Source organism: Chinchilla lanigera, unplaced genomic scaffold (genome assembly GCF_000276665.1).
Source record: "Chinchilla lanigera isolate Chin_1 unplaced genomic scaffold, ChiLan1.0 scaffold00081, whole genome shotgun sequence".
Lineage (NCBI taxonomy): Eukaryota > Metazoa > Chordata > Mammalia > Rodentia > Chinchillidae > Chinchilla > Chinchilla lanigera.
In genome coordinates this window covers 4,757,424-4,765,598 of record NW_004955482.1, presented here as the reverse complement: position 1 = coordinate 4,765,598, position 8,175 = coordinate 4,757,424, and the positions used below count along the sequence as shown (strand labels likewise).

The window sequence follows — 8,175 nt, the reverse complement described above, 5'->3', positions numbered from 1 at the left end:
GCGCGGATCGCGGCTGCCGGAACGGAGCGGGCTGAGGCCCTACCCCGGCCCGCGCCCCCGCCCTGGGTCCCGAGACCCCCGCTGTGCACGAGACCCCGCCCCGGGCTGACGGACTGGGGGCTCGGCGGAGCGTGCGCCTGCTGTGGATCAGGGTTCCCGTCTCCTCGGGGGCGCCTGCCCTGCGCCCCCCAGAGATCGGGGGTCCCCATTACGCCCGGCCCCGCGACAGCCTGCGGGGTCGTCGTCGGGGTCACGTTTAGCACGGCGGTGACCCGGCTGTGCGGAGTCCCGGGCCCGGCCCGACTTCCGCCGGCCCAGCCCCCACCGCCCGGGCGGGTTGACGAGGAGGATGACTGCGCAAATCTCAGGCTGGGCAGCACGGGCGGCGGCCTGGCGACCCTAGCCCCGTCCCCAGGAGAGGTGGCGACCCCCGGATAGGCGGGGAAGACAGCTCCGCGGGGCAAGGAGCCGGTTGTTCGGGGTGACCTCTGAAAAGAAAATCGAGTCAGCTGTCAAAAACCACGGGAGCCAGGCGCGGTGGATCTTTCTAGGCCTTTCTGGTGTCCCCAGGCCCGGCCCTGCCGAAGGTCACGCTCCGAGTCCGTGAAATTAGTCAGTTTGATCTTTAGTTTAGTCCAGAAATTGAAGCCCTTTGAGCCTTAGATTTTTTTTTTTCCCATTTAACTTGGAATTTCTATCATGAGCTATGGCCAGGCTGGAAATTATTTTTTAACTGAGACATAAAAACTTACAAATTGTCAATGTCTGTAGAGAACCATGTGATTTTTTTATGTTATGTTTCATACATGTGTATATTGTGTAACTGTGTAGTGTTTAAATCGTGTTAGTCCTATGTCCAACAGCATTTCTATATAGTAAAACATTCGAAACACTTTGTTTTTGAACTATAAGGGGTGAGATTTTAAAACACAACAGTTGAATCTCCGTCCTGCATATTTCTGGAAAAATATATATTTGGGGTTTATTTTTGTTTGTTTGTTTTTCTGAGACAGGGTCTTGCTATGCAGCCTAGGGTGGCCTCCAACTCACATCGATCCTCCTGCCTCAGCCTCCCAAGTGCTGGGATTACAGGCCTGTGCCACCACACTTGGCCAAAATAGACTTAAAATTTACAGTGGCATTGCCGGGCATGGTGGCACACACCTGTAATCCCAGCACTCAGGCTGCTGAGGCAGGAGGATCACTATGAGTTTGAGGGCAGCCTGGGCTACAAAGTGAGCTCAAGGCCAGCCTGAACTGCACAGGGAGACCCTGTCTCAAAAAGACCAAAAAAAAAAAAAAAAAAAAAGTTCTACCATTAGGACATGATCACATTCTTCTAGATTATGAATATTATATTACACATTATACTTAAAATGTGAGCCAGATGTGGTAGTACACACCTTTAATTCCAGTGTTTGAGGAAGCTGAAGCAGGAGGATCGCTGCCAGTTCAAAGCCAGCCTGGGCTACATAGTGAGACCCTGTCTCAAAACAAAACCCAAACATAATAATGAATTAACTTTGACCTCCATAATTTTTCCAAGGGGAATGAAATGAGTCATGTGTACTTGGGAAACGAAAAATAAAAATTAAATGTCATTTTCCAGGGCGGAGAGGAGACCCCCACAATTCCTGAGAGGGGCTCCGAGACTGCCGGGAGACCTGCTAAAGAAAGGAAAAGCTGGGTTTGGTTTGAAGGCGGCGGCCTTGGTGGCTTGCAGTTGGCCGTGCCTCAGCGGACACTCGTGACTGTGCTTCAGGGGCTGGGCGCAGCTCTGGGACTCGGGCTGTTCTGAGTCCAGAGGTACCAGGAGGAGCAGCCAGGCACACACCAGCGGCCCGAAGGAGGAGGCGCCCCAGCTGCGAGGGATTTGCCCTGCTGGGGTCATGTTATTTTTATTTTTGATTGGGTTTTTTGAGACAGGGTCTCACTATGTAGCCCAGGCTGGGTTTGTGGTCCTCCTGCCTCAGCCTCCCAAGTGCTGGGATTGCAGACCCTCGATGCTATCAGGTTGGAACCGGGGCGAGGGCTCTGGGCGTGTCAGCGGCATAAGAGGAGACGCCCAGTCTGCGTGGCCCACTTGGCTCAGAGGTGGGGACGTCAGGTCCGCTCCTGAAACCTGAACCCTGACCTGGAATGCGACAGGACACCCATGCAGTGCAGAATGTGCCACGAGGGCCTGAGTCACCGGCCTCGGCCCCCTTCCCTGTGCAGGTGGCCCCGGGACCAGGGGACAGGCAGGGTCAGCTTGGGCCGCGCCAGAGGAGCTCCGTGCGCGCGGGAGGGGGATGGCCCTGTGCCCTGAAGTCCCCGCCTTCCCCCTCCAAGGCTGCCCAACCTGCGGCCCGAGGCCCCTCCCCAGCTGAGCTCTGCTGGGGAGTGGGGTCCCCGAGAGAAGACGTGAAGTCAGAGCGCTGGGCAGGGCTGGGCCTTCCTTGTCACTGATTATGTGGCCATAAAAGGTCATCAAGGGCATCGGCTGGGGGAGGAGCACAGCCCAGGAATCTTCCTCTTCCTGTTCCCGCCTGGCCCGGGCTCGCCGAGTGCCGGTGACCCCTCGCCCACCAGTTCTGGCCTTGGGATTCGCTGAACTTAGGGGGCACGGAATCTCTCTGGGCTTCCTTCGGGTTTTTAAACTGTGGCCAAGTGCAACACAGTGATTTTTATTTTGGGGTGTGCCAGACCATTGCCAAGTAAACAAACACCGCCGCTGAGCTACGCCGCCAGCCCTTATTTGTTGTTGTATTTTTCTTTGAGACAAGGAGAGTCTCAATATGTAGTTCAGGCTGGCTTTGAACGCGCAGCAATCCTCCTGCCTCAGCCTCCCTCCCAAGTGTTGGGATTCCAGGTTTGTGCCACCACACCGGGCTAAAACTTACCTTTTTTTTTTTTTTGCCTTTTTGAGACAGGATTTCACTATGCAGTTCAGGTTGGCCTTGAGCTCACTTTGTAGCTCAGGCTGGTCTCGAGCTTGCAATGATCCTTCTGCCTCAGCCTCCCGAGTGCTGGGATTACAGGTGTGTGCCACCATGCCCGGCTAAAATTTACTACTTTTAAGTGTATGTGTCGGTAATGTTAAATTCACTTGTGGTGCAACTGTCACCACCAGCCTTGTGAACCTGAAACTGTCCCCACTAAACAACCCCAGCCCTAACCCTAACTCACCCACATGTCTGTGTGATTCCCCTCCAGCTAGCTCACATAATGGACTTACTTGTGTTTGCTTTCTTTTTCTTGTTGCTTGTTTTTGAGACAGGCTTTTGCTATGTAGTCCAAGCTGGCCTTGAACTCATTAAGTATTCCAGGCAGGCCTAGTGATCCTCCTGCCTCAGCCTCCCTAATGCTGAGTTTACAGGCTTGTGGCACACCATACCTGCTTTCCCCTAGTGTAAAAAAAAAAAAAAAAAAAAAAAAAAAAAAAAAAAAATTTGGGGGGGAAAAAATAAAAAATTAAAAAAAATTTTTTTTCAAAGATTCACAATTTTTCTAGGAAGCTCCATTCCCAGCACAAGCCTTTAACAAGAGCAAAGTCTCGTATTGTCCCTGGTCTCGGGCTCTTGGAAGTCTGTAATTGTAAGATACCACCTAAAGCAGAAGCATATAATCAGTTTCCTGTGGGCTGGATCACTTTAGCAATAACCCTCTCCGATTTGCTACCTTATACCCCTGCCGACACCTCGGGAGAATAACTCTGCCCAGCTCCTTAGAAACGAGCTGTTGCCCACGCGTCACCTAGCGAGTGAGTCACGTCCCAAATCCAGTTTCCTGGTCTCAAAAATAAAAGCTTTGCCAAGACCCAGGTCCCTGCAGAGCGAAGAGGAGACGCATTTATCTTTAGAGGCGTGTGGTCGGATGACAGCAGGGAGGTGGGCGTGACAGGTGACGAGGCACTGTCCCCGCAGAGCGCCGCGTCCCCTGCCGAGGAACGCGGGGGTGGGCGGTCGTGACGCGGGTGCCCCGTATCCGGAGAGGGGCCCGGAGGACGGCAGAGGGCGCCCCCCAGCCTGGCACCTGCCTCCCGTGGCGTCCGTGTCCCGGAGCACGTAGGAAGGCAGGTGGCACAGAGACTGCGGGTGACCGTGCCCACCACCCTCGCCGGCCAGGAGCGACGCGGCGCCCTGCCTCTGCCAGGCTCGGGTCTGCCTGGGTTTCCCCCTCACCCACAGACACAGGGTCCTCAGCAGGAAGCCACACCCCCGGGTAGGACCCCAGCTTCGAGCGGAGGCCAAGGACGCGCCCTGCGATGCTCACGCACACCCACTGCGGGCGGCGGCGGAGAACCGGGGATGGCACCAAAAAGCAAGTGGAGATGCCGGGGATCGAACCCGGGGCCTCATACATGCAAAGCATGCGCTCTACCGCTGAGCTACATCCCCGCCCGGCGCAGGCTCTGCGAGCGCGCCGCTGCCCTCCAAGGCGCTCCCGGCTCGGCGCGCGCAAAGCAACCGACGCCTGCCCGGGAGGCCCGGCCTGGAGCCCTGCCGCTTAGATTCCAGCCGGCAGGAACGGGGACAGAAGAGCGGAAAACATTCCACTGTATTAAATAAGGCCCGGTGGAGCCTCCGCCCGGGCATCCGCCTGGAAAACCACGCCACCTGGCGCGGGGGCGCACGCCTGTCATCCCAGCACTGCGAGGCTGAGGCAGGGTCCCAAATTCGAGGCCAGCCTGGGCAAATTAGTGACGTGGCGAGACCCGGACTCAAAAACAAACATTAAAAAAAAAGGGGTGGGAGTATAGCTTAGTGCGAAGGCGCTGCTGGATCAACCCTCAACACACAGATGCACCCCCAAAAAGAAAGAAAAGAAAAACAGTTTCCACCCTCAGGATCAGAGCTCAGACCCAGAGGAAGGAAATAAGGTCCCTCGCTCTCCTGCGGCCACGTCCTCCCAGGACGTCCCGCCGCCGGTTCCCACGGGCTGCCCCAGCAGGGTGCGGGCTTCGACGTCCCCTCGGGTGTCACGGCGGGCCCCTGGGTCACGGCCGCATCTGAGCCGCGTCTCTGAGGCCCGGGCTGTCGCTGTCAACATCTCTGCCTTGCGGAGGTGTCGATCGCCCCATCCCGCTCAGGGCTCAGGGACCTCGGAACCCCGCCTGTCACTCCCCTCTCGTTTCCCCCTCTCAGTGCTTCGGGTTAAGGTTAGTCCGTGTGTGCGCGTACGTGGCAGGGTGAACCGACGTGGGTCTAGGCAGGATGTCGGAGGACACAGTCGGGAAGTCTGTTCTTTCTGCTCGGCCCAGGAACCTTTGCTGGGGTAGCGCTGGTGGTCTAGGGAGACGTGAGGAAGAAGCTGGAGCAACGGCAGCAACAGAAGCGCCCTATGGCCTTGTAAGGAGCAATCCTGCTCCCAGAGGAGGCACCAGAATCACAAGGTGTAAAACAAGTGAGACCTAAGCGGTAAAATTCACAGCCTCCCCGTCGGGGAATCGAACCCCGGTCTCCCGCGTGACAGGCGGGGATACTCACCACTATACTAACGAGGACTAGCACTGAGAATTACCCTTCCAGCAGCTCCCTTAAAGGAGATACGTTTCCCCTGCGCTCCCACGCGGGGAGGAAGCCAACGCTTTGTAATTTTTCTCATAAAACAAGGCAGGGAGGGAGGGGATAAAGGAGGAACCGAGGTGCCTTGCGTGCTTGCACCAGCTCGCCACGCAGAAGGATGCGATCGCCGCGCCCCGCAAAAGTGCAGTGCTACAAATTACATTTAAAAAGTGCACAACCCTAAATGCAAGCCCAGTTTGAATGACATGTGAGGACCCCACGTCCTGCTTGGACCCTGACTTGGCCGCGACGGTTCCAAACGCGGAGTCGAACGAACGGAAAGCAGAAATCACGAGCAGACATCAACAAACACGGCAGAGAGGAGTAAGGGTTTAGGAAAAGACTCCAGCAGCAACCTGGACTTGCTGGTTTCGCGCAAATTAGCGGGGCAGGGAAGTTGGCTTTCAGGGACCCCTTGAGGGCTCTTCCAAATAAAAAATAAAATTAAAAATTAAAAATTTAAAAAGCGGAAGCCCCTTTTTTTCTGGGAAGAGGTTAGCGTCACAGATTCACTTCCGCCTCTGTGGCTAGGGCAGGAAAAAAAGAGATCTGCCGAAACCCGGGATCGAACCAGGGACCTTTAGATCTTCAGTCTAACGCTCTCCCAACTGAGCTATTTCGGCAGCCGATACCGCAGCTCGCTGTTTCTGCCCTCCCTGTCATTTCTGAGCTCCGCTCTTCGTTCCCGGTCCCGCCCTGGTGACCGCGGCGCGCCCCGCCCTCTGCCGTTCCACTACCCTGTGCGCTGGTCCTTTCCCGGCACTCAAGGCCGCCGCCCCCGGCAAGGTCCCGGGCCCGAGGGCTCATTGTGCTTTCTTGTGCCTCGTCCTACGTCCTTGCTTGTCCCCCCAGCCACAACGACTGTCCAGGAGGGAGGGAGACCAGTGCCTCGGCGCCTAGAACCGTGCCCGGCACTCGGTGCGCGCTTCATTAATGTTTGATGATGAATATCCGAGCGAAAGAACGGAACACCCTCACCTGCTCGCCCACTGCCAAAAGGAACAGGATCAACTCTCTATGCAGGGGTGGCGGTGGGGGTCGGGGTGCTTCCGGCCCAGCGAGCAGGAGGCAACTTCCACCCGGACCGGCTGCCGCCTGATTCACACCCGCCTCCACACGCGGGCGCCACACCTGTGACCTCGACACACCCGTGCCCTGGTGCGCTCTCAGCCGGGGTGCGCTCCCCACCCTTCCGAGGCAGTGGGTGGGTGTGGGGGGAAGTGGGGAGCGGGGCGGGGTCCGTCTTAGTGTGAGGTCACCTGGTGCTTGTTGATCACCTTCTGACGGTATGTGTGGTTCACCCACAAACAATAAGCAAGTGGTGGCACGGAGTATCGGGGTGGGAACAGGCACGGGGACGGCGAGACCTGTGGACCCAGCGCCAGCCACGCTAGGAGGGGCGGACGCACATGCGGGCGGGCGAACAGCTCGTTCAAAGGAAGGCCTTGAGGCTGAACCCAGAAAGTCAGTCGCGGACGAGACGGCAGAGGGGACCTGGCAAGGACTGGCCCGTGCGGAGGCCGGATCTTGTGTCCTGGAAGGCGAGGGGGGGATGGTACTACGGATGGAACCTGCGGCTTTTGCTCGGAGCTACACCCCAATCCTTTTAAGGTTTGAGACCAGATCTCACTAAATTGTCCAGGCTGGGTGAAACTCGTGGTCCTCCTGCCTCAGCCTCCCCTAGTGCTGAGATTACAGGAGTGCGCCGGCCCGCCAGGCTCTTGGTTATTTTTCAGTTTTTTGTATTAAGATGACAGCCCACGGCATCACCACATAGACAGCTCCGTGGGATTGGGTGGACTCGCAGTGCACGGTGACCCCCTCCGCCGCCAGCGTGGGAGTTTCTGCCCCCGAAAGGGAGGCCTGGCACCCATCACCCTTGCCCTGTCTCCCCAGCCCGGGCCCCAGGCATCTACTTCTTGTCTTTAGGGCACAGAAAGAAAACACACACGCGCACACACGCGCGCACACATGCGGGCACGCATAGAGACACGGACACGCAGGCACACAGACGCGCGCACACGCACGACGGGCTTGCAGACTTCATGGGCTGAAGTGGCGTTTTCCTCCCATTTAGGTACGGCAGGAGCAGACTTCTCCCCACATTTCCTCTGCACGCGATGTTCTGAAAACACGGTTTGCCCCCTCCTGCAAGGCCTTGCCTGCCAGTCGTGGCTGGCGGCGCCTTCGTGCGGATCCGAAGGGCCGAAGGGCAGGACGAGGCGGACCGCAGCACGCCGCAGGAAGGCGTCTTCCAGCCGCGCCGTCCGGGGTCCGGATCGCCGCGGGCCCTAGGACGGCGAGGAAACCCGCCGAGGCCGCGAGCCAGCGGGCAACCCGGGCGCGCCCAGCAAGCACGTTCGCGTAGCTTGTTCAGACTAAGTGTGCAGCACGTTCTCAGCATCGAACGAGGCGGGCCGGGGGGGTGGTGCGCGGGAGCGGGATGACGCGCGGGAGCGCTCGGCCGGCCGCAGCAGGCACCGGTGAGCGTCCTCGGGCACCTCCACCTCGGGCGGAATCCGCGAACCAAAACGCAGCGCAAAAGGAGCGCGCGGCCTCCCCGTCGGGGAATCGAACCCCGGTCTCCCGCGTGACAGGCGGGGATACTCACCACTATACTAACGAGGAC

At 57.9% G+C, this 8,175-nt stretch overlaps 4 non-coding genes across 4 annotated transcripts; all 4 read right to left on the bottom strand.

Moving 5' to 3' along the window:
- Positions 1-4,307: 4,307 nt before the first annotated feature.
- Trnaa-ugc lies at positions 4,308-4,379 on the bottom strand. Its single transcript has one exon. It is a non-coding gene; the product is annotated as a tRNA-Ala (tRNA).
- Positions 4,380-5,413: 1,034 nt separating this feature from the next.
- On the bottom strand, positions 5,414-5,485 carry Trnad-guc. Its single transcript has one exon. It is a non-coding gene; the product is annotated as a tRNA-Asp (tRNA).
- Positions 5,486-6,096: 611 nt separating this feature from the next.
- Trnaf-gaa lies at positions 6,097-6,169 on the bottom strand. Its single transcript has one exon. It is a non-coding gene; the product is annotated as a tRNA-Phe (tRNA).
- A 1,933-nt stretch (positions 6,170-8,102) lies between these two features.
- Trnad-guc lies at positions 8,103-8,174 on the bottom strand. The gene has a single exon. It is a non-coding gene; the product is annotated as a tRNA-Asp (tRNA).
- Between the last annotated feature and the right edge of the window lies 1 nt (position 8,175).